Source organism: Phyllostomus discolor, chromosome 8 (assembly GCF_004126475.2).
Source record: "Phyllostomus discolor isolate MPI-MPIP mPhyDis1 chromosome 8, mPhyDis1.pri.v3, whole genome shotgun sequence".
Taxonomy (NCBI): Eukaryota; Metazoa; Chordata; class Mammalia; order Chiroptera; family Phyllostomidae; genus Phyllostomus; species Phyllostomus discolor.
In genome coordinates, this window is record NC_040910.2 from 96053793 (window position 1) to 96079564 (window position 25772).

A 25772-nucleotide genomic window follows, 5' to 3' on the forward strand; every position below is an offset into this window, starting at 1 on the left:
TTGTGGTACCCTAGCATCACTACTACCAACCCTAGCATCCGAGGCCCTCCGCGCTTTAGCCTAATCTATTGTACTTTGCAGGCCTCCTCTCTGCAATTTTCCCCAGGAAAGTCTAGAGTCGGAGTTGGGCTGGCGGGGAGAGCAAGCACACCAACAACATCGGGCGGGTCGGCCCCGCCCCGCTAGAGCATTGCCGAGCCGTGATTGGTTGATATCTCCTGAGTTCTGATTGGTCGGGTAGCATTCTGCTGAAGTTTCCACCTCCAGTGTGGCTTCCCTTTCTAGTCTCTGAACAATATTTTTACGCATTCTATGTAAATAGAGAAAATTCAGTTCTGTGGTTTCCACAGCTGACGTGCCCCCGAATACAGTGTTGCCTTTCTAAAGGAAGGGGGCGAATCTGTCCGCTTATTGTGTCCTATATACAAATCACCAATGTGTGAGTGAATGGGGAGAGGCTTGTGGGAAGCTGTTGGGGGCCGTGATTTGCATCCCCGGGGGAGGCCACAGTTTATCCTCGGTTGCCTTTTAGAAGACCCACTTTTGCTAGAACCAGTCCTTTCTATCATCTACACTTATATTTCACATTTCCTGTCTTTGGTTGTACTCTTCCACATGCTAGGAATGCTTTATTTTATTTTGTTTTTTTCAATGTGGTTAAATACTCCTGCTCTGGACATTCTCTGAAGAAAAAGCTGACTGCAAGGTCTGAGCAGGAAAAAACACGAAGTGAGCCCGGAATATTTTTGGAAAACTTTTTATTTGGAAATAATTGTAAGCTCACAAAAAGTTGCAAAAATGAAAATCATACAAGAAACACCTATATACTCTTTACCCAAATTCATCTATTGTGTTCTTAAATCACAGGCCAGTTTTTAACTTTATGCATTTACATTTGTATGATATTAATACTTTTATTTAATCTACCATGCATATTCCAATCTTGTGAATTAATCTAATTATGTCCTTGATAGCATTTTCTCCCCTCTAGCACATGGTCTAGTATTGCATTTAGTTGATGAGTCTCTTTAATCTCCTGAAACATTCACATAGCTGGCTTTTTAAAAATTAAAATTACAGACCCCTGTCTTTAAAAAAAATAAAACATTTCTCATTTTGTGTTTGATGTTGCTCCATGATTAAATTGAGATTATGCATTCTCAGCTGGCAAACTGCTGAGGCATGTGTTTGTGGAGTATCACAGTTGGAGGCACACGATCTCCCCTTACCCCTCATAAATGCTAATTTAGATCACCCAGTCTAGGTGTCGCCCAGTTTCCCTACTGTATAATTATTCCACCCCCATTCCCCTTGCAACTAATAAGAAGTCTGTGGGGAAACACTTTAAGACTATTTGAATATCCTACTCCTCATCAAAATTTCCCTGTAGATTTAGCATCCATTGGTGGTCTGATGCAATCTTTACTGTGATGGTGAAAAGGTCTCTTTGTACAAGAAATTAAGGGTGGGGATGTATCAAAGAAGATGAGAGTGTATCAAAAGAACACAGGAGCTAGCAAGTGGCCAAATCTGGAACAATCTAAGCATCAAAAGAAATCACGGTAATGAGAAATTATAAGCTATCGAAGGAATGTAATAATCCATAAATACATAAATAAATGAATTACTGTGTTTTCCTGCTCCGTTAAATCTCAGTTCAGCCTTCCAGTGAACCAGCCCTGCAGTGGTAGCCAGCCCCTCTGTGTTATGATACTGGCTGTGCTGCAACTCCGACCAGCCACTGTCACGTGACACTTCCCTGACTAGGGAGCGGGCTAAACTGAGAGCCTTGACCACACCTCCACCTAGCCCCAAATGCAGGCTCAAGTGTGAGACCTGGGGCTGAAGGTCTGGACCCTGGGAACCTAGTCTTGTCATAGCCTCAGCATCCTCTTGTCCTTCTTGTCTCCCAGTCCTGCCTCAGGGATAGGTTTCTGTTTCCTCTATTATAAAGACACACCCAGAATGTGAAATCTCCCTCAGAGACATCACTCAATCCTCTAGGGTCCTCTGCCCACCACTCCCACCCTGGAACTGGCTATGGTGCAATCCCAGGGATGTTCTTCTGCCAAAGAATAAGACATTTTTGCCATTTCCAATAGTGCCCTGAGCCCTGCTCAGGGGCTAGACCAGTGAGGTCCTGCCAGCTTCCTCTCCTTCCTTCCCTCCAAGCAGGAAGGAACCCACCCAGTACCCCCAAGCCCACAGGCTCCTCTACCTGGGCCCTTGCTCCCCAAGTCCCACTCAGGAATATCCACCCTGCCCCATCCCCAACCCCCTCTATGGATCTTCATTCCTGAGAAGAAACAGATCTGAACATCTGGACTATATTAATTGCAGGTAGGCCTCCTTGGAATTATACAAATGACAATAAGTAAAAGAGGCATTGTTTATTGAGTGTATTAGAGTGAGGAGGAGCAGGCAATGCTGCCAAACCCCCTGAGTTCCTATCCCGGCTCTGTGAAGAAACTTGGGCAAGTTACTTAATCTCTCTGCGCCTCAGTTTCCTAATCTGTAGGCAGGGCCTGTGGTGATACCTACTACAGGGCCGGTGAGGAGTAAAGGAGTTTACTATGTAAATGTTAACTGGCATATGGTAAGCACTGTGTATGTGATTTTGTAACTACTTAATTGTGATCTCCAGGGGCGTAGTGAAGTGGTGGGCTCTAATATCACGCACTGGGTTGGCATCTTGTTTCTGCCACTTACTGTGGGAACTTGGGCAAGATTTTTTACCTGTGTCTCAGTTTCCACATCTGCAAAACAGAAATGGTAATAATGCTTGCCCCTTAAGGCTTTTCTGAAAATGACATGAAATAACATGTGCAAAAGTACTTAAAACAGGGAGAGATACATTGTAAGTGTTGAAGAAACTATCACTTACTATTAGTTTTTTATCTAATTAGGAGAAAGGTAATATTCTTATCATCATTTTAGAGATGAGGAAATGGAAACTCAGAGAGGTTCAGTAACACACCCAAAGTCACCCAGCTTGAAACTGGGTATAGCAGGGATTTAGCTGTCCCCTGGTCTGACCGGCACTTAGTCACTACACTACACTATACTTAGGCTGAGAGGGTGTTTAGGAGGAACTAAACTCTGCTGATCCAAGCTGGGATTTGAATCTTTAAGCCTCTGTGAATTATTTGTAGCAAATGCTTAACTCCATCCAGCCTGGCTTTTCCCAGGAGCTGGTCAGGTGCAGGAGTGGAAGACCTTACTGCCTCAACTCTTGGTGTTGTCAGGAAAGTCAAAGTCAATGTTAATATTCTGTTTGGAAATTCAGGCCGGAGCCTGTAACACACTCCTTCTATATAGATTCCTTAGTTTGGTGTTGCAGGCCATTCATTCACTGTCACAGCCCCCTCAACTCTCCAGCCTCATCTCCCTATCTGACACCTCCCACCCTCACTGTTGCCATCCCCCCCCCATACCCTGGCCACCGTGGACGTTCACCCACATCCCAATATGCCTTAGCTGATGCCATGGCCCAGAAGAATGCCCTTAACCCCAGTTAGAAGGGTTCAACTCTCAAGGCCCAGCTCAAAAGCCAGCTGTTCAAAGATGCCCTCTCTGGCCCCTTCCCCATGAGAATTAACCACACCTTCCTGGGCGGCTCCGGAGCCCTCTGCTCACACCTTCATTTCAGCGAGTGTCACACTCTGCCTTGTGTTACTTGCTGGCAGCTCTGCATCTCCCTTCCCCTTAGACTTGGGGGACGGAGAGGGGTACATATTGTTCATCTTGGGGGATGGTCACAGAACTGGATTAAAATAGCCTAAGTTATGCATCATTATGGAGGAAAGTTAGTTATGTTTAACTTTCTTCCTTCCAATCATACTGATCTTGAAGGCTAAATATAGGTGCTCATGCGCGTGTGCACACACACACACACACATATACATATAAAGGAATGTATGTTCAATGGAAGAAATTTGGGAAATCTGGAGAAAATATTAATAACAAAGTAAAGGTTACCTATAAAACTCTCATCTAACAATTGTTAACATGTTGGCATATTTTCTTCTGTGTTTATAACTAAATAAAAATAAATTGGCTCATACTGCCTATACTGGTTTGTAGCCTCCCTTTCCTGTAATATGTCATAACCATTTTATAGGCATTAAATATTCTTTAAAAGCAATTTTTATGGTTACATGGAATTCCATTTATTTATGCTTCCTTTCCACCTCACCGCCTTGCACAGGACGAGCTGGCAGCCTCTGCACCGCAGGCAGGGCCCCTGGAGCCTCCCTAACTATTACCAGGGAAGGGAAGACACGTGGTTTTGGGGAGGGCAAACCAGGCAGATCTTGCCCACCTGTCAGAAGTCAGCCCTTTGGCAAATATTTACTCACTCCCGGGCCTGCCAGACCTCTGGCTGGGACGTTCAGCCACTGAGACAGAAGGCAGCCCCTACCCTCCTGGAACGCACGCAGCGCCCAGCTACAATACCACGTGCTGTAGTTAGGCTGGCAGAATGGACAAAGGGACTGGGAGGGAGCAGTTCGTTATGCAAGAGAAGAAAGGTCCAAAGAGAGTGCCACAGGCATGACATTGGTGCTGGCATGCTGGAGGAGGCGGAGGGCCTCAGAAAGCCCTCTCTAAGCTGGGGTTGAGATTGGCAGTCCCACAGGCATCCCTCTGCTTGTTCTCCCAGAAGGGGGTTGTTTGCTCACTTCTGGGGGCATCACTGCCTCCACCTTTCACCCATGTTTTCATTTAAAACCCCCAAGGGATAGCACCAGTTCTTTCAAACTTTCCTTTGAGTTTCTTAGTCAAATGGTGAAGATGGAGGAAGGATTACCCAAAATATCTGGATGTTTCCACCACTTTCTTTTCCGCCTTGGGTCTTGTTGCTGCCTATTGTGATTGTAGGAGGGGAGAGGGTCCCCCAGAGGCTGGGACAATGTGGTTTGTTCCTAAGCTGCTGGTGCATGCTCTTGTGCACTGCGTGTACCCCTGCTTTCGTCTTGGACTGGGGAAGTCCCAGAAAGGAAATGTCCTCTTTTCCCTGTGAGCCAGCTGGGACCCGCTCTTTCCAAGCCTGAGTCCCTCAGCTCCCTATCAGCCTCATTTTCACGGTGAGGGGAGACATGGGGGGAGACATGGCAGACGCGCTTCCAGCTATCTGTGCTTAATGTGCCCAGAGACTTAGCAAGAAGCTTTCCTCGGCTTCCCATGTATTGAGTGGGAACAACAAGTGGCCTTAGCTGTTCTAGTCTGGGGGTGGTCAGGTGGGGCCAGCACAGGAAAGGAGAGGGGCTGGGGCGTAGGTTAAGGGCGGGCTGAGAAGAGCCTCTCCAAACTGTTTAAATTTCATTCTCCAAGCAGTGGAGAGTCATCCATCTTTTCAACAGGAGGGTGACATGCATCTCCAGTCTACGCTTTAGAAAAAGCTGCTGGCGTTGAGGAGGATGGATTGAAAGGCAGGGGCCTGGTGGCCTGAACCAGGAATGAATGGAGATGGGGCGGTGGAGTCCAGAGAAATTCAGGCGGTAGAAAGCCCTGAGTTTACTTAGGGGTTTGAATGTGGGAAAGAAGGGTGGCGACATGTGAAATTGGTAGCATGGGTGAGTGGGAGGTGGACTTCTCCCGGACAGAGATTTCTGGCAAAGGAGGATGTGGAGATGATGGATTCCAGGCTTGTCATGCTGACGGTGAGGTGACTGTAGGACAGCCTGTCCAATGGCAGCCACATATTCCAGTCTGGAGCCAGGGAAGGGAACACGTGCAGGAATCTGCCCTCAAAACAATCCACCTGACAGCAGAGGCGGTAATGGTATCAGTAGCAATACTAGCGCTTACTGAACATGTGCCAGGCACTGTTCTGGGCACTTTATGTGTGTAGGTTTGTTTAGTTCTCACTACAGTCTTTTTGGGTGGGCACTGTTGTGAGCCCCAAATACAGGAGAGGAAAGTGAGGCACAGAAAGAGTTAGGTAACCGGCCCAAAGTTATGCTGCAGGCAAGTGGAGCACGCAGGGGTTGGTACCTGCTCCCCTCTCTCCCCTCTGTGAGAACATCCTGAGAATTGTGAGATTTGTGAAAAAGGTAAGAGGATTGCTGTTGGAGGCCGTCCAACAACTGACCCTTGACATAGTCGGGATGGATGAGACGCATCTGCACAGCAGAAGTGGCTGTGGCCAGGTCTCCTGTCTATCTCTTCCCGTATGCTTGTCCCTATTAGCATCAGGTGGTGAGATTTTTGGACACCTGTGCTTTATAACAAAAAACTCTGCACGATGCCTCTGATTCTGCGTGAAATGACTTGTTGATCATAGAATAGAGACCCCTAGCAACCCTAATGTTGCCTGTTTCCCTCATCTGGGAAGTTAAGGACAAAATTAAACTATGGGCAGACCAACTGCCAGAAGGCTGAAGGAGGCCGTTGCTAGGAATGTTTCAGGAGTCACCATTCAAAAGCTCAAGATTTATTAGAACCACTGCCTTTCCCATGCCCTGGGCAGGAGCAGTTATTGATGGGACCAGGTAAATAGAGAAGGAAGGAGTTTTAATTTAAATATAATAATCTTAGTACATGGAAACATAATATGCCCCCCCAGATATGTAGTTAATAGATATAGGTAAAAAATCATTTATCTAATTTAGACAATCTAATTTCTGTAAACAATAATTAATTTTTAAGTCACTCCTTGTACCCCTTTGATTTAGACCAATGTATAGAAATTTAGTAGATATTTAATTATAATCAGCATTTGAAAATTTGTGCTCATATAGCTTCGTTGGCTATCTGATTAATGACCCTCTTGGTCAAAGTAACCTTTGTTTAATATGGTTGATCTGTGGGACTTCCTGTACTTTTCGGTTATTTCTTTGTTTAACATGATTGATCTGTAAAATCTTCTGTACTTTTCGAAGGTATTTCTATGGTAACCGTTTCTGTTTTAATAATCATATTATGCATTGAATGTTGTATAACCCACCCTATAAAAATAAAGATTGATTTTTCTCGGTGAGTCAGTCAGGTCTAGAGAGCCTGGCTGTCCTCCCGCACCTCACCTGGTGTCTTGTTTCGCCTGAGCTGTTCCTCCTTCGGGGACCTGGAGACCCGCCGAGGCTGGGCCCTGGCAGATTGCACCCTGGAGAAGCCCCTTGGGCAGGCAGAGCTGAAGCAATGGAGTTGGGAACCAAGAGGGTTGGAAATCAAGCTGTGGGGGTGGGAGTCATTTCAAGGAGGTGTTACCTTCATCCAGGGCTGCAAGGGTTCCGAGGAGTAGAGGAGGGAGGGGGCCCACAGGTTGAAAAGATTGAGTGCCACTGGAATGACAGGGAAGAAAGCCAGATTGTAGAAGATTGAGGAGTAAGTGGAAACTGAAGAAGCAGAGAGAGTATGTGTGGTTTCTTAGAGGAAGTAGATGAATGGGCAGGAGAGAACTAGGGCAGCGGCCTGAGGGCGGGGCAGAGTTGGGGTAGAGTTTCTTAGAAGGGGGCATCCTGTGGTGTTTGTAGGTTATAAGCAGAGAAGGGTGGCGGAAGAACTGACAGTCTCCAGAAGCAGTCAGGAGGGTTGGGCTTGAAAGCAAAGGGGACATTTCATTCTCGGAGGTGAGCAGAGACACTTCGGGGTGGGGGTGGGGTGCTGAACCAGGGCAGAAGCTGGAGGAATAAGGGAGTGAAGGGAAGGAGGAACAAATAGAACCTGATAACCAACAGAATTTGGGGGAAGGCACATGAAGACTGATTTCCAACTGCTAAACCAGAGGATGAGGAGGAAGCTTGTGGAAAAAAGGACTCTGAGTTCGAGTTTGCTTTTAGCCTCTGTGTGGTGAGGTGTCTGAGGGGCCCGCAGGTGGAGAGCCTCTGTGGGCAGCTGTGCATGACGGGCTGGAGTGCAGGAGGGAGGTCGGGCCTGGGACCTGGAGAACTCTCAGCTCAGAGGCAGCGGTGGGTGTTAGGGAGATTCCCTGGGTGTGGGAAAGGCAGGAAAGGGCTCTGAGGAAAGCTTCCGGGAGGACAGCTCTGAAAGGAATTCTTCAAGGAACAGCGTCCATTACAGTGACTAATTTCACTTGATAACTATATTAATAATATATTAAATGCTTTAATGAGCACTCAAAGTGGAGTACAAACAAGGACAGCTCCATGTTCGCAGATGCTTTCTTCTGGCCCCCCAAATCCCAAGGTGACAGGGAAGGTCTTGCAAGTCAGCAGAAAAGTGGTCATTGAACTGCCCTGTGGGCAAGCGTGAGGTAACACACGTGAAAACGTGACCTAGATGACCAGCAAGGAGAATGAAGCCCGAGCTCTCAGTCACAATTTTGGGAGGGGAGCCAGGAGTCACCATGGGTCAGTCTCCAGATTAAGTATATTTACTCTGGGGTCCATGGGATCACCTCCTGGGGGCGTCAATCCCCGCTCCCCACAATCAACTGTGCCAAGTGAAGGAGCAGGAGAGAGGGGATGGGAGAGGGGAGATGTCCCGAGGGGTCTGGGACTCACTCAACATGCTAACCTAATGTGGGGCCTCCCCAAGGAGGGTGTGGTTCTGAGGTTTCTCCCCATCCCAGGTTCCCAGTCTGCTGAAGGAACTTAGTCTTGACATGTCAGTGATGGAAACACATGGTGTCTGGGTGCTTTGGTTTGTGGTTTTCACCATCAGATGTGTCTGTGGCTGAGCACATTGATTTGTCTCAGCAGAGCTAGGGGACTGCGAGTCCTCAGAAGCAGAGGGGAGAGGGGCTCCTCCTTGAGGTCTGGGCCCAGGTGAGCAAGTGGGTCCCTGAGGCAGGCTTATCCAGGAGACCCCTTTGCAAGGGGTCTGGGGGCAGAGCTGGAACTGCATTCTGGCCTTCACCCTCCTCAGATCCCCTATGTAGCTCCTCTTCCAGGTAGGTCCTTGGCAATCGCCCCCTGCCCCATCCTACCCTCCCCCAAAGTGGCGTTTTAAACCAAACCACATGGAAAAAGAATAGTCAAAGTTGATTTTCCATTTATTGAACAAGTTTTGTGGAAAATCTTCTCAGGTCTCAGAAGTCCCTGAAGCGGCCAGGGGTGTTGGGGAGGCGACGGGGAGGTGGCAGGTGGTAGCTGATGGTGCGAACGGGTAATCTTTGACGCCCTGACCTCCTGCCTACCTCTGGCCCTGGCATTTTACTGTTTCCTTTCCTGAGTCCTAACTCCCTGGGGGCTGCCTCTCCCCTACCCTTCAGCTGTCCCAGGCCCCATATGTGGGTCCACATTCCCAACCTTCTCGGGGCAGCCCTGCTTTTCGGTTCCCCTCGGAGTCCAGGCCTTCCTGCTCCGCTCTCTCCCGGGTGCGCCGTCCCAGCGCCGCTCCGCGAGCCTGTAGGGCAGGACGCGAGGCAGCCGGCTCTGCCAGGGATACCGAGGCTTCTCGCTCACGCCCTCCTGCTCGCCGGCCGGGGAGGGACGACGCGGCTGGGATTTTCATACCTTCACCCGGCGACCCCCAGCCCCCGCCACCGCGTTGCTTTCCTGCCCGAAAGGGGTCCCGCGTCCGAGAGGGTCTGGGGGCGCCGCCGCCGGGCCCCCGCCCCGCCCGCAGCCCCGCTCCTCCCCGCGCGGCCCCACTTGTGGCCGCGCCGGCAGGCGCGCGAGGACAGCTGCATTTCCAGCCGCCCGCCGCTAGGAAGCTGGCCTCGCCTCGCTTTCTCCGCCTCCCGCGCCCCAGCCGCGCCGCTGCGCCGGGCCCGCTGCCGCCGCCGCGGGATCGCCGCCCCTCCCCCAGCCCGCCGGCCCCACCGGCCCGCGGGGCGCGGACGCGCGTGGCGGCTGCTCGGTAAGAACTCCCTTTCGTCCCCGGCCGCAGCCAGCCGCCCGGCGCGCCATCCCGGCCCCGGCCCGGCGGCCCCACCTTCTCGGTACCGATCGCCGAGGCACCGCCGGGAGGGCCGGGCCGGCACGAGTTTGATTCCCGGTGCTGCCGCCGCGGCTTCCCGGGAGCCCAGCCGCGTGCGGCGGGTCCCGGGCTCGCTTCCCTCCCGAGACCCCACCTCATTCCCGGCCGTGGGCGCGCGGGACGTGCGGGCTTCTGGGGGCTGGGAGCCGGGCGCGGGATTAAAGGGTGGGCGCGGGCGGGCGGCGCCAGGCAGGGTAGCGAGGCCTCCCCCAGCGGGCGCCGCCCGGAGTCCCTTAAGCAGCCGCTCCCCCTTTTGTGTCGGCGCCCCTCCCCGCTTTGCCCCGGCCTGGGGGCTGTAGCTGGTTGGCAGCGGCTGGGGGGGCGCTTGCTGGGCAGAGCTCCTTTTAGGAGGATGGGAGGTTCGCTTCCTGCCCCCACCGAAGTCACAGGTCTCCTCAACCTGTCCTGTTCCCACCCAGTCCCCTGGGAGCTGCATCTCCTGGCGTCTAGGCTAGGGAAAGTTCAGAAAGCGCTGTCCCCGCCCCTGCTCCCCCGCCCCTCCCGCTGTCTGTGGCCCGGGCTCTAAGCTCTGGGGGGTAGGGGTTTGCGTTAATTCGTTCTTTCCTCCTCATTTTCTCCTTGCATTGTTGCCTTACACCTAGGAATGGCTTGCCCATTTCTTCCCCCCTTATAAGAAGTTTTAGCTCCAAGACATTTATACTAAAATTAAATTCTGGGAGAGGAGTTTATTTTAGGGGGAGAGAGGTTTCTGATTTTTCTTCTTTTCTTTCTTTCTTCTCTCCCCCCACCTCGCCCCCGGAGTGGAGGGTGAGGGGAAGGACTAGGAGTTTCGAAATAAGTTGTACTAGAGGTGATGCAGACTATAGACAGACCACGTCACTCCTCACCTGACCCTTAGGCAGGAGCATCACCAAAGATTGCGGGTAATGGGACATGGGGAACAAGCCTTCCTGTTGGTTATCCTGCCGCACTCTGAACCACCTAGCCCAAGAGAAAGGACTCAGGAAGATTTTCTGGCCTTTCATCACTCTTCTATGGCAAGCATACTCATCTTTACAGCCTGGGCGGAGTCACCTATAGCTGGTGTGGCGGAAGGAGGTCAGGGACGCCAGGAGTTCTCTCCTGGAGGAAGTCATCTCACCCGGAGATTTGGCCCCTGTGGGATTGAGTGTGAAATCCTGCCCGATATGCTGGGGGCGGTGGATGCTGTTGAGACCTCAGTTTGAATGGAGGGTGGCTTCTCTGGAATGGAGAGAGAAACCTGGGTCAGGTCACCCGGAAGCTGGAGGCTGTGTGGGGGAGGGTTGGGTTTGAAAGCCCCTGTCCACTTTCTGCTGCTGGAAGGAGCAGGGGGCAAGGTAACGGTAGTGGTGTCTCAGGCCCCGGTGCATCCTTGAATAGGAGAGAGACCTTGGAGAGCTAGGGAGGTCCTAGAGATCATAAGGTGAATTGGGGGGAACTTGGGGTCAAGGGGTTGGGATCATGCACCCTTTTGAGAATCAGATGAAAACTCTAACTCCTCCCCACTCCCCAAACATGCACACAATGCAGGGACACGTTCTGTATGCAATATCAGAGGGTTACTGTACTCTTTGGAACTGGGACCCTAGAAAGACCCCTGACCTAGAGTCTGTGGTCCAGCCTAAGCCATTCAGAACAGTCCCCTCCTTTGTGTCTGGTCTGTGAGTAACCCCAGAGTGTGAACACTAGACCTCTCAGGAAATCTTTTCTCATGACCTTCTGATGCCACTTTGGGCTTGTGGCCATAGAGACCTATGCGGTCATAGAGACCTCTAGCGGGGCTAGATTCCCTGCTCCTGCAGTTAGCCAGAGGATGGGACAGATGGGGAACACTTCTCCAGGGGCTGTTCTGCTATCTTTGTGGTAGGAAGGCTCAGGTCCAGCACTGGGCTGGAGCCACAGGGCTATTGAATTAGAGGTAAATACGGGATAAGGTCAGGTGTTTCAGCTGAGTATAGGATCCAGGTGCTTGAAGAGCTTCAGCTCATTCTTGGGGAAGAAAGGAGAAGGTACTTCGGTGGAAAGCTTAAATGCAAAAGACGCACCTCCTCTTGAGTAGGTCTTGGGGTAGAGCTGTCCCAGACCAAGGTCTATGTATTGTAGGTTCCTTCAATCCCTCTGGACTTTAAAAGGCCAGAGAAGATGGCTGTCATCATCCCCAGTACATCCGAGGAGGCCTGGCCTGCCTTCTGTTTCTCAGCCAAAGCTCACTGTGCCCTGGCTGCCACTCAGGTGTTTGTGACATCTACCCTTGCTGGGGATCTGGAAGAGCCTTTGGTAGAGTCTGCCATCTGCAACTTCTTTGCCTTGGTAATGAGAAGCCCTTCTTAGGCTCCAGGGCCTCCAGACCGAGGGAGCTCATGGGGATTTTCCTTGTTTAAATAGCAAGCACAGTATTTGATGTATAGGAGCACTCACGTTTTTTCTTTCTTCAGAGCTTCCTATGTTTACTCTTCCTTATTCCCACCATAGCAGTAAACAACACAGGTAGGAGCATTCTGGAGCCGTGGAGGCAGGAAGCTGGGAGTCAGATAGAGATCACCTCTGACTATTCGCATGGCCTGGAGGAAGTGATGCCTCTGTTTTGTTGGCTCTTAACACTTATGGGAAGAAAGAGCCATAAAGGGCCATGGAGATGCTGTGATCCAGCGATCCTTGCCTTGTGGAAGTTGTCTGAGTGGGGTGGCAGGGTCCCGTGGCAGTGACTCACAATTCACATTCCTCAGTGGCCAGGACTTGTCTGTCTGCTGCTGCCCTGGCTGCCACAGGTTGGTGAGGTTAGGATGCTGGTTTGTGTCTGCTTTCTCAGCGCTTCTCTGACCCCCTCTGCTTCCAGCCTCCCAGTAAGTACCCCCGATGTGTCAGAGCAATAGGTGGCCCCTGAGAATGCACCATCACTCTTATCTTTAACACAGGTTGTACTGATAAATTCGGCAACAATGCCTATAAATGTAAACTCCCTCTTCGTAAAATGTGACCCTTCCATTTTCATTATGGTGGCACCGAGAGTCTTTGAGGAATTATCGGTGGGATACAAAAGTTCCAGTTCCATTGATTGAACTCCACCCCCGGAGGCAAACCTGCCACTCTGTGCCCATTGCGACAAAGCTTTGTGGCGTAGAGTATAGGCTCTGAGGTTGCACATCCCCGCTTAGAACCCTGCCTCCCACCTTACTCTGTGACTTCATGCCTCACTTTCTCAGCTCTAGGAAGAGTTGAAGGAGACCTAGTATGTATGCCACACAAAGAGTAAGTATTCCTTTTTTAAAAGTGTATTTATTTTTCAGTTGCAGTTGACATACAATATTACATTAATTTTAGGTACAACATAGTATTAGACATCTGTGTTACTCGCAGAGCGATCCCCCCGATAAATCCTGCACCCACCTGGCACCATACAACCTGGCACCATACATAGTCATCAGAATATTACTGACTGTATTCCCTTTGCTGCACTTCACATCCCTGCGACTAGTTTATAACTGCCAATCTGTACTTTTTAATAGTCCTTTCACCTTTTCCACCCAGCCCCCCCCTCCAAGTCCCCTCCTATCTGGCAACCACCAGTAAACACTTTTGGAGCAGACACCGTTATTTTTCTTTCTGCACATGGTGCGAAGGTTCTGAGGCTCCTTGTTGTTAAGGAAAACCTTTGGTAAAAACTGTAGAGGCTGAGCCTGGCCTTTGGAGGGGTGGGTAGGGGTGGGTTGGGCTGGGGTGAGGTGGCTGGGGTGAGGCTTGCTCTTAAGTTATGAGCAGAGGGGACCGCGCAGTGGGAAGCTGGGGAGCCTGAAACGTCAAGGGTGATGGATAGAGAGGCACAGTGGGGGCAGAATGACTCAGCGTTTATGGCCCTGCTGTGGAACCAGCTCTTCTCCCTTCTCTATGGAGAATGTGCCTTATAAGCTGGTAGAGGTGGGCTGGGGAGAAGATGAGGAAGGGTGAATGGCTTTTTATGTTGCTGCTGCCATTGGTGCTGGAGGAACAGGGCAAAGGGTCCTGGAGGTGGGGGAGGGGTGTGGCACTATGTGGACAAGAGTGGAAGCTGCGGGTGGTGGGTGGTGAGTTCCGTAAAGTAATAGGCCTGGGAAATAATAACTCCAGCTCTCACTGAGCACATGCTATGGGTCAGACCCCGTTCCAAATGCTCCTTGTGGGTCAGCTCATTTAATCCTCATGAGACCCTAAGAGATATTACCTCTGTTTTTCAGTGAAGAAACAGAGACATAAAGAGGTGAAATAACTTGCCCGAGATCACATGGCTAGAAAGTGGCAGAGCCAGGATTTGAACCTAAGAGGCCCAGGCTGCAGAGTGTACATTCTCAGAGAAATTCTCTGAGAGACCCCTACTGAGAGCTGGGGGATGGAGGGTAGGGGGTAGTTTGGTGCTCTGCTTGAAGGGCTGTCAGTGTTCAGGCATCATGGGAACTTGTCTGGAGGGATCAGGCTAGCACAGTCTGCTGGGAATCCCTGGCGGAGTGCCAGACACTCTACCAGAACCTGTCCCTGAGAGCAGAGGTCACGAGGACATGGCCCCTGCCTACATGATGCTTGTGGTGTAGTAGTTGCTGTGGCAAGTGCTGCAGTGAGGCAAGTACTGAGGAGAGAATGCTTTGCCATCCAGAAGAGGAGTTGGAGCAGGGAAGGCTTCCTGGAAGAGGGGTACTTGGGCTGAGTGAGGGTCAAAGTGGCTGCTATTTCCAGGGCTTTTGATCTGCCCAGGGGGCAGTGACATTATTCTCCTACTCTGTGAACTCAGAGTGTAACCTAGGGTCACATTTTCTGGATAAGGCAGGAACTGGGAAGTGTGGTTGGCTTCCTTGATGTCTTGGTGGTTTTTAATAGTCACTGCCTGTAATGCCTGTGAATATGCTGAAGAAATAAAAATCTCGTTCGAGTTACTGCTCAGAACAGTGATTCACTCTTGTCTGCGTACTTAGAAGGATAACCAGAGGCAAATGAATGCAAGCTGCAGAGGAAGGACTCCAGTAAGGTTTGAGGACAAGGTTCCACAGAGGATGTGAGAGCAAGTGACTCATAGGAGTGGAGGGGAATGGCCTCCCACAAAGGTTTTTAGAAATGGGAACCAGTTCCATTTGTCTTTGTGGTTTAAAGGTTTCATCAGGAGACAGGAAGATGAAATAAAGGCCCAGAGAGGTCTGTGTCAGCTCAGTGATACGAGGGTGAAAGGAGCTGGAATTTTTGAGCTAGAAGGTTGCTGATATCTGGCTTAACCCTTCATTTTACCATTGAAGTGATTGGAGATTTCCCAGTACCATTGAGAGGCGCACCCATATATTAGTGAGCCAAGATCCAAACCTTATCTGCCCAAGAAGGGGTGGAGGGTCTGCCTGCACTGATCCTGTCAGAGGGGTGATACTTTCTGGGAGTGCCCAGCACCCTGGGGGATGGAGCCCAACCAAGCCTTGTGAAGAGGGCTGTAGAAAACCTATATTGACCATTTGTCTGGCTGTTGAAACTAGAGACAGCATCAGCTCCTAGTCAGATGTTCCCGAGAATGGCGTGCCCAGTTGGGGCTAGCAGGCCAGCTCATTTACCCTCCTGGCCCAACACCTAGAAGAGCTTCAGGCACCTATATGGGGCTCTCAGGAACCTCTGTTGAATGAAGCATAAAATAGCAGACAATCCAAAAGCTACTACTCTTTTACCCGCCACTTGTAGGGCCAGTATGTTTAGCCGTCCCATTCTGTTTTGCTTCAGCCAAAAGCATTATCATTATGTAACTCACTCTCTGCAACAGAGAAGGGTGCCCAAAGTTGTGCTGCGGGCAAGGGTGATCAACAAAACATGGTTTAGGATCTTTCCCAAAATGTAGAATTCTTTGAAGGATTATCATGGGCTGATGTGAATGTTCATTTATGTTGACTTGCTTTATTTGTTTTAGTTTTTTGTTGTTGTTCCTTGCACAGAAGTAAAGGTGGCATTTTTCAAATTGAGGAAAACGTGGTATAGCAATCTGAGCTGCATTCAGCAAAATGGCTATAGAGATCCCCATGAAGAACGGGACTTGCTCTCAGAACAGAATCTTATTAAGAATGTGCCAAATTGGCCCTGGCCAGTGTAGCTCAGTGGATTGAGCACAGGCCTGCGAACCAAAAGGTCGCTGGTTCGATTCCTAGTCAGGGCACATGTCTGTCTCTCTCCTTTCCTTCTCCTGTGTCTAAAAATAAGTAAGTAAATAAATAAATAAATCTAAAAAAAAAAAGAATGTGCCATATATGAACTGTTGGACAATGAGTTTAACATACCGGAAGGTGAACTGCTGTTCCTAGGGAGAATTTAGATCGGCTTGTGCAAATCAAAGAGAAGCCGCAGCAGAAAACACCATGGCACAAACTCTTGCTTCCTCCCCTGACCCTGTCATCTCTGTTCATTAAGGGAGCCTTAGGTTCTAGGGGGCACCCTGCAGAGCTCGGTTTCTTTGGGTGACCAGCGAGCTGGGTTTGGAGCTCTTTTGAGGAAAAGATTCTCTGTGGTCAAGTTGGATGATCAGGCGTAGGAAATGATTTCATTCCGTTCAGATCTGAGATTCGGTTTGGTTTCAGGCTGTACCAGGAGCTGAGAGAGTGAGCTGCGGAGAGCGAGAGGAGGGTGAGCTGGGGGAATGTTTCACCCTTGGCTGTGTCAACTCCTGGCTTGGTGGGTGGGCAGGGAACTCCGGTGCTGGGCAGGGAGAGGAAGAAGATCAATCAGAGATGGACTCGGGAAGGCTGCCCACTGAGCGTGTGTCTGCAGACTGGGCCGGGTGGAGAGGGAGGGAGCGTATAAGGACATCTGTCAGCAGGTGTGCATGGGACAAAGCCTTGTGCAGTTACAGGGCTAGGAGGACAGGGTGATTACCTGGATGAGGTAGGTTTTCCATGGGTGGGTGTAGACCCGAGAGGCAAGCAAAGAGTTAAGTATGCCACAAGAACTACACTCACCCCTACTGTGCAGTATTTTCTTGCATTTGACTTTCCTTAAAGGGGGAAAAAAAGGTCCAATTCAGGTTTGAGAGCTGATGATAGTTGAGAACTTGCAGACCTTTGCACTTAGGTGCATCCTGTAAGAGCCTCAAGCTGTTGTTTTCCAAGAGTGGCCTGGGGCCAGTCTGGTCGTTTCGCAGGGCATCATTATCCTAGAAAAGCAGCCGCTTCCTCTCCGGACTGGATCCAGGTGGGGCGCACACAGACGTTTCACTCCACTTCAGCAGCGCTAGAGCATCCCTGGGCTTTATTTCTCACAGTTGTAAATTCATTTGATTTCTAAAAGGGAGAGTTGTTAAATCTTAAAGCTGGAGAGGATTTCGAAGATCATCCAGATGGCCCCTAGAGGAATTTGGGGTCCTGGGTTGTTAAGCACCTTGAAAAGACCCACGATATGTGGTTAAGAATACCAGGTAGACCACCCTTCTCTACACCCAGCCTCTGCCAGTCACTGCTGTGCTCTTAGGGCCAGTCACTCAGTCTCTCTGAGTCTGAGTTCCCTGACCCACGAAGTGGGAGGGATAATAGTCCCCAGTGGTTGCTGCTGAGGATTCAATGCTTATAAAGCCCTGAGCACAGGTTTGGTGTGTTGTAAGTCCTCAATAAATGCTAAGTGCTGCTGCAGTTATTATTATTGTTGTTGTTGTTATTATCATTTCAGGTAATCACATGGCTAGTTAGTGGGAGAGCCCGGGCTACAATGCTAGACTCTTTTTATTCCTAGTTCTCTCCAGCATGGCCATGTGGTGATTTCATCACAGCCTTGAAATACATGAAGAGCATTTGCGAAAGGTGCTTGTGTAGAAATCTAATGAAGTTCATAATAGAGCTAGAAGATGAGCTTAATCCATCTGTCAGATGCAATTAAACTTTGGGCATGAGGTCGTGTGTTTACATCATTTATTTCCACAAATATCATTTACAAATGTTTAGGACTTCCAATCTGTTACCTCTGCTGGAAAGGTTGGGGTGATTTGAGATGTTTTTATTGAGGAGTTCTGTTGGAATTGGAAACGTCCACCTCAGTGAGTTGTCGTGGCACTCAGGCTTTTGAATATAATGGAAATATTTCTGTGGCCTGGCTGCTATTTATCAAGGGTGAAGACAGTGCATGTTTTTAAAAAATATGGGCTTGGCAGAAGCCCACATGTCTTAGGCCATGCCTGTATAATGCACTCCCAAATGGTTTGCACTGACCTTTTTTTCAAATCGTTGACAGCCTAGGGAATAGGAGCCTCCCGGGAGAGCCCTTTTAGTCTGAAACATTGTGGAGGCCAGTGTGATTCTCAGCCTGGTGGGGTCTTTTGACACCTTGGGTGGGGTGGCACCCACTCCTGTAAGCAGAGTTGGTATATTTTCTTGGAATCTGAAAACAAATGGAAATTAATTTTGTTTGGCAGATCCTGCAGTATTCTCGAGATACTGCCACTCTCTGGGCATTACAGAATTGAAATCTGTTTTTGATGCCCATCCACCAGACTTCTCGAATTTCCATGCCTGAGGGAGGGAGAGTTCTAAAGTGTGAGATTTGTGTGTGTGCAGTGTGCAGTTCAGGAGCAGAGATCCAAGCCCTGGCTGGGTAGCTCGGTTGGTTAGCGCATCATCCCAATACACCAAAATTGTGGGTTCGATCCCAGGTCAGAGCACATACGAGAATCAGTAAAAGCATAAATAAATGGAACAGCAAGTTTCTGTTTCTCTCTGTCTCCCTTCCTCTCTCTAAAAACCAATCAATAAATTTAAAAACATTTAAAATAAAAGACCAGAGATCCCCCTCAGCTCAGAAATGTCTGGACTGTCATTCTGAACAGATTACTTAACTCCTTTTTATTTTTATTTTTATTTATTTATTTAGAGAGAGGGGAAAGGAGGGAGAAAGAGAGGGAGAGAAACATCAATATGTGGTTGCCTCTCATGTGGCCCCCACTGGGGGCCCGGCCTGCAACACAGGCATGTGCCACGACTAGGAATCGAACCAGCGACCTTCTGGTTTACAGCCCAAGCTCAATCCACAGAGCTACACCAGCGAGGACAACTTCTTAATTTGTACTTTTCTTGAGCTTAATCTATTATTATATGCACAATAAGAAGTGGCTATTGAACATATCAGTAAACAGAGCTGGTAATAATCACCCCCTGCACATAGGATTGTTGTGAACGTTAAATAATAATAACCAGCACTTATTACATGCGTACTGCATGCTAGGAACCTTTCTAAGGATTTTAAGAGTATTAATTACTCAAACCTACAAAGATAGTATCAACACTTTACATATGAGGAGACCAAGATGCAAAGGGTTAAGTCAAGGTGCCCAAGGCCACACAGCCATGAATGGTGGAGCTGTGACTGGAGCTCAGACAGCCAGGCTGCTGAGCCTGGACAGGGTGCTGACGGGAGGTCTTTCCAACTTGCAGATTGTGCTTCTTACTTACTCTGTGACTGCTCCTCCTCTTACTTGAGCTGAGGGAGGAGAAGCTGAGCCTGGAGGTAGATTAAGTGTACAGATCACAGTGTTGGAAAGAATGAGGAGATGGAGCATATGAGAGCTTTTTTTGGAGTTATAGGGAAACAGCTGTTTCTAAGTTTGGGACGACTGAAGAGAGCCAGCGGGGACAGAGAAGGACGTTTTCTTGGGAGGGTTTTTACTATCTGCCGTGAGGGATTGCTCTGTCTGCGGATTTGAGGGCCACGTGTCTCTTTCCTCTCCTATCACATTTTATTTGGCAGCCCGTCTTTAAAGCCCAACGCAACCCTCCGCTGTGACAGCTTTAGAAACTTAGAAAACCGCCAAGTGCAGTGAATTTGTGGGACATGAAAAGAGAGGTGAAGGGTGGGCTTTTTAGTGGAATTTCTGCTGTTGCATTTCTATGAAGCACACATGGGGATGAGCCATGCAAAGGCTTGTGTTCAACAGAGAGAGGACTGGGAACTTGGGTGACTTCCCTTTTTCTCATGAGTTCGACTTAATAAGAGAATGAATCACCCTATTAGCTTTCATGCTGGAAGAGAAAAAAGAAAGGAGACAGTGAGCTAGCGAGATGGCATTTGACCGAAACCAGAAGCCTCCGGTGTCAGCCTCCCGGGGCAGAGTCCAGGCCGACACACAGGCCCTTGGTGATTGGAGCCAAGGGTGAGGTCCCTCCAGGGCCTTTGGGAAGGAGTCCCAGCTTCCTGTCACTGCCACCCTCAGCCTTCTCCATCCTTGTGAGGTTTGGGGCATGAACCTTTAGGGGAAATGGATAGCAGTGTGTCATTTTCTACTAACAAACCCCTGGGGAAATTCACACACAGCAGTGATAATTTTGAAGACACTAATGCAAAAATGTATTACATAAAAATAGACAATTCAAAAGTAGCCTTTGACCTTCGGAGATGTGAATGGCTGGCTACTCATGCTCTGACCAGTGAAGTTGGCAGGGGCCCTCCCTGTGCCTGGTGCTTGACCCCTGGGACATTTTGGGGACGTCTGGCTCTCTTCTGGGACTCCAGAAAGGAGACTTCCAGGAGCAAGGGCTTCCTGCCCACCAAGCCCCACCCACCAGCTACTCTGTTCTCCGAGTTTGCTGGGAAGCTGGGGAGCACATCCTTTTCTTAGCTATTCTTTCTGACCTTTCTGTGGACCTTAATTTGGATTCTGACCTGAGGCTGGGGTCCCCTCGGGAGCATAAAGATGGCCTCAGAGGAAGGGGTGGCGAGAAAACTCCCTCCATCTCACCAGCCCCCTGGAAACCCGACGTAGGCGTGTTAATAGGGTGGTTGTGTTTTCAGATTCCCGCTGGCTTCTTGGCACACATTTCTCAGGGCGTTTGCTTTTCTCAGCAATGCCCCTGTGCCCCTCTTCTGCCTCAATTTCCTTCCTGCCCCGAGTCATCAGCAGCAGCTACTGTCAACAGCTCCCGTTTGTAAGAGGATGTACTCTGTGTCAAGCATTTCACTTAATTTAATTGAGTCTTTATACCAATACTGTGAGCCTAGAATTATGGTCATTTGAGATATGGGAGGTGAGGCCGAGAGCTAAGGGGTAAAGTATAGTCAGTCTTAGCATAATGTACTGTAACATCATCCACAGGTTCTTGGAACTGTGGCAGAATAACAGATAACTAGACCAATTGATATAAACAAGAGGTAAGTTTCTCCAGCATCTCATCAACCTTGTAACGAAATGATCTTGAACAAAATGACCATGTTATTGGAGAATCACCTATAACTTGTCCAAATGACACAGCCACTTCCTGGGTGAGATACTTTTTTCGTTTTTTAGTTTTAACCTTTTGTTGTGAAATTTTCAACTATACACAAAAGTAGAGAGACTAGCATAGTCAATTCCCATTCACCCACCCCCGAACTTCACTCCTTATGGAAGAGCCCCAGCTCCAGTGCTTGTATGGCTATGGCATATAGCCCACAGCTTTTGTGTGCTAGAAAGAAGGGACCTCTTCCCCTGGTACATAGCTGGGTAAGCAGAGCACGGGCCGGATTCCAGCCCCACTGACCCCTTCGAGCAGGCATCTAGTGCAGGGAACAGCCCACACCACTGTATATGGATGGCAACCCTGCCTGCTTAACTGGCATCCAGCTTTTGGGGTAAAAGAGAGTGGAGTGAGACAGCAGTTCCTGACAGAGTGGTTTTCTCTGATTGGTCCTTAACTATGTGGGGCAAGGGGAGAAAAGCTCAGTTGTTGGGGTCTTGGGGGCTAAAATAAATTAAGCAGGGGGATGAGTCCCAGAGGAGAGACTTCTGTTGTAGAGAAGGGTGAGGTCAGCTGAGCTGTGCCTTTCACTACTTCTGTTTTCTACCTGCCACCTGCTGTCTTGATGACTCCTGCTTGACGCCCTGTCTCCTCTGTTCTGTGCCCTGGGTGAGGGCAACACTGTGTGTGGCCATGAGGCTGGCAGGAGGTGAGCTGGTAGAGCCCAGGGTGTGAAAGCCTGGTATGAATTCACTCTTGGCTGCCACCCTCCTAGAGTCGCTGGGACAAGCTGTCTTTGTCTCCTGGCAGCTTACCTTTTCTCCAGGCTCAATTTAGCTAGGGGCAGGGTGGGAGGTCCTGCTTTCACGCCTATACAACTGTTCCTTTTAGTCCCAAAGTGGGGCCTGGGTGTCGTCAGATAGGGATCTTACAGGGAAGGATTAGGTCTTTTTTACTCTGTGCTCTTGGGGGTACCCATTACACCATCTGGCATTGGTGCTCTAGAAATATTTGTCCAACGAGTGGATGTTAAACAAACAAATGTAGCATCCTGCAGACCAGAGCAGTGTGCTGAAGGGCCCAGGGTGAGTAATTGGTCCGCTTCAGCCAGGAGAGGCTAGACTGTGCTGTGTTAATAATCAGGCCTGGCCATCCCAGTGGCTTGACACAGTCTAGATTAACTCTGTGCTCATGGGAAGTCTGATGTGGGTTAGGGCCGTCCTCCTCCCCCTGGCACTGCACCTTGAGAAATATGGGGCCTTCAAGGTTACACCACAGGAGGGGACAAGGGAGACCAAGGCAGCCCCTGGCTTTGGACTGCATTGGCAAGGAACTGACACCTCTCTCTTCCATCTCTGTTTCATCGGCCAGACCTAGCCACACCACTCCAACCTAGCTGCCAGGGACACTGGGAAATGTAGAGGGGCAAGGGGCTTGATGGTTTCAAGGAGAGGATTTTGTATTTCTCGTCCCTGGCTTGCATCCTTGGAGTGCCTCTGGCTAATCACTCATCCTCAGTTAGCATGTTTTCACACTTACCGGAAGGGAACACCTGTCACTTCCTGTAATCCGGGGAAGCAGGCATGGGATGGCATTGGAAGAAAGTCACATAGCAGGCAGAGACTGAAGCTCTCCTGTATGACATGTTGGTCAGGTGACACTCATGTAGTCCCTTCACCTCCATGAGCCTCTTTCCTCATCTATAAAAGGAGGATAATAAATCCAGCCCATCTTTTAGTTCCGACTCTACTGACTGCAAGTAACATAAACCAGCCTAAGCCACAGGGGAATGGAAGAACCAAGGCAGGAACTATGACTGACCTTCGAAGGGCCTGGAGCTGCAGGGCACCACCGCTTCTGCAGCTGTGCGCCAGACGTCATGGCGGTCACCCACCGCATCCTGGACAAAACAAAATCTCAGAACCTTGATGCAAATTCCCCGGGAAAGAATTTGATTGGCCCATTTGTGTCAGCTGTCTTTCGTTGGTCCAATCTGCTGCAGCCTGGAGGGTATGGCCTATAGTACCACCAGGGCTTGCGGGGGGCCTTCCCCTGTGAATGGGACCAGAGGCAGTCCTCAAAAAAGTACCCAAGCTCACCTCATATTCATTAGATAATATCTGTAAGAAAACTACATAAATGTGAGCTGGCATGGTGGTGTGGGGTTTCTCCTTAGGAATCTTGGAAGTTGTACTCTCCTATAGGGAGGTGGGACAGGTTATAATGCTCTGTGAGAGAATTGAAAAGTCCAGGTGGAGGCAGGGCAGCTGTTTGTTGGAGGGTGGTGGAGCAAGGGCCTGGGGAGTGGCACTAGCACGGAGCACGGCCAGTGGTCCAGCTAGGTTTACAGGCCGTTAGACCGTTACACGGTAAAAAAGGGAGCACCGGAGTCTGCTCTCACTTGGATAAATATGGAAGCTTCTGTAGTTGAAACTGTGATGTGGAAAGATGTTTGCCCTGATTATGGCACTTGTCCAACCAACTGCCCCAGCTGACTGTGTGACTACGGGCAAGTTACTTCACCTCTCTGGGCTTAGTTCTGCTCTTTGCAGATTCTGTGTGTGCACATCTGCATGTGTCTGTGTAATGTGGGGAGGAAGGCATGGGGTCTGGAATTTGACAGCTGGGCCTGAATTCTTGTTCTTCATCAGCTAGCGGAATGACCTAGGGGGATTTCTTAACTTCCTTGTGTCTCAGTTTACGCACTTGTGAAATGAGGATATTTGTAGTCCTACCTCATATGGTTATTGTGGGGATTATATGACATCTGTGTTCAATTAATAGCAGCTAATTAATAATCAGATTATTAATAAAAGGCCAAGCCGGCCAATTCTGGGGCCCGGCAGCTGTGTGGTAATACTGTGCCCCGGCCCTGTGGGACTTAGAGCAAACCTGAGGGCTGGATAGGGGTTGGGGCGGGGAGGGGGTTGCAGGAGGAAGCCTGAGAGAGGCTAGGAAGCTGGAGGTCAGGGAGACTGCTGACAGGGAGGCCAGCCTAGCAGGCTGCCGCACTGCGAGGTGCAGTGGCCGTGCAGACACAGCCCCGGGTGCCTGCGGCCCCTCTTCCCACCGCCCCATCTGCTTCCCAGCCACCGTGGCTGGGGCCCAGCAATTTGTTGAATTCCAGATGACTGGAGAAACTTAGAAGTTGAGTGTCTCCTTCACCTCAGTCTGGCTCGAAAGCCAGGTCCAGGTTTGGGATTCAAGTGCTTCCTGCTGTGAAACTGCAGAGCCTGGAGAGTTAAAAAATAAATGAAGGAACCCTCCTGACCACAGAGCAATTTGAGGGCTGAATTATTTAGAGGCTCGGCTCCCTCTGGCTCCTCCTGGGGGAAAGGACAAGGGAGGAATGTGGGGCCAGCGAGGGCTGAATTCCCGGGCCCTCAAGACACAGGCCTGGCCCTCTGCCTTGCCCTGCCTCTGCTGCTCAGGTCTCGCTGGGCCTTGCTTGGCTCCTGGGCACAGCGATAATGAATTACATAAATAAGTCATCGCCATTAGCAGCCGCACGGGTTGGGGCAAGGAGGCAGGGCCAAGGGGGAGGCTGGTGTCGCTGGCCAGTCACCTCTCTCAGCCCGGCCCCCAGGTCTCTGCCCTTAGCAGGCAGCAGGCAGGTCAGGTCGCCTGGCCTTTCTCTGGGGAGCCGTGAGGACGGCTCTGGGAGGAGCTTTAATCCTCTTTCATTCCCTTCAGGATTATGTTTTCAGCGGAGCACTTGATGAACATCAGTGTTTCCAACAAGACAGTGTACAGATGAGATGATGTATTATAGAATGGTACACCTGAAACCTTTATCATTTCATTAATGTCAGCCCAGTACATTCCATAAATAAATTTAAAAAATAAAATAAATGAAATGAAATAGGAAAGAAAAAAATCAGCATTTCCAGCAGTTGCAGGGGCTCAGGAGAGGGGTTTGGGGGTACAGTAGCGTCCCCTAGAAGGAGGTCAGGGCTAGTTCCTGGCCTGAGGCCGGCTCCCGGCTTCCAAGGTGGCTGGTGGCCATGGCAACCCTAGCCCTGGGCTGGGGTAAACACAGCTCTCAAAAGGGGCCTTGTTCCTTGTGAGAGCCCTTCAGTGCCAGCCTGCTGGGGCTTTCAACCCTGGGGAGAAAAGGGAGGGCAGCAGGGGGAGGGGGTGGGGGCCTGTTGTGAGGAAATGTCACTCTGGGTTCTCCTCCTCTCCCCTGCTTCGGGCATGTTTCCTGGAGGCCCGTTTCCAAAGCGCCAGGTTCTAGAGAATGAAAAGAAGCGTAAGCATCAGGAATGTGTTCTGTCTCTAGGCAACGGTGTGTGCGTGCTCGGGTAACTGAGGGAGGGAAGGAAGCTTGAAAAAAGTCGCTGTCCCGCTGGGCACCTAGACTGATTCAACAAGCTGGCCAGCCAGGGCCACCTGGAGCAGATCATGAAGGCTGGTTTGTCCTGTTGTCAATGAAGATCAAATGAGTATAATCTCAGAAGAAACTCTACATCATTCATTAAATGTAGTGCAACCAGATTGTCAGTGTGCATTCTTACGTATTAGCCAGAGAATTGTGGTGAGAAAGCTGACGTGAGAGCTTGAACAGCCTTTGCTGTCTTCAAGGGAGCCTGGTCCCCGGACTCCCCTCCCATTGGTTTGTCTTTGCACTGACTCAGGTAGAAACATCAGGGAGGGTGCATGTCTGCTCTCTAAGCACTCAGGTCACTTACAAGGTATTCTCTCCATGTTTGTTACCGAATGAGTGAGTGC

At 49.9% G+C, this 25772-nt stretch overlaps 1 protein-coding gene across 1 annotated transcript in view; it reads left to right on the forward strand.

The window, feature by feature from the left end:
- Positions 1-9655: 9655 nt before the first annotated feature.
- Positions 9656-25772, forward strand: part of CUEDC1 (CUE domain containing 1) — a 76749-nt gene continuing 60632 nt past the window's right edge. The window contains exon 1 of the mRNA XM_028520972.2: positions 9656-9762. The gene's annotated coding sequence lies outside the window, so the exon portion shown is untranslated. The remainder of the gene's footprint in view (positions 9763-25772) is intronic.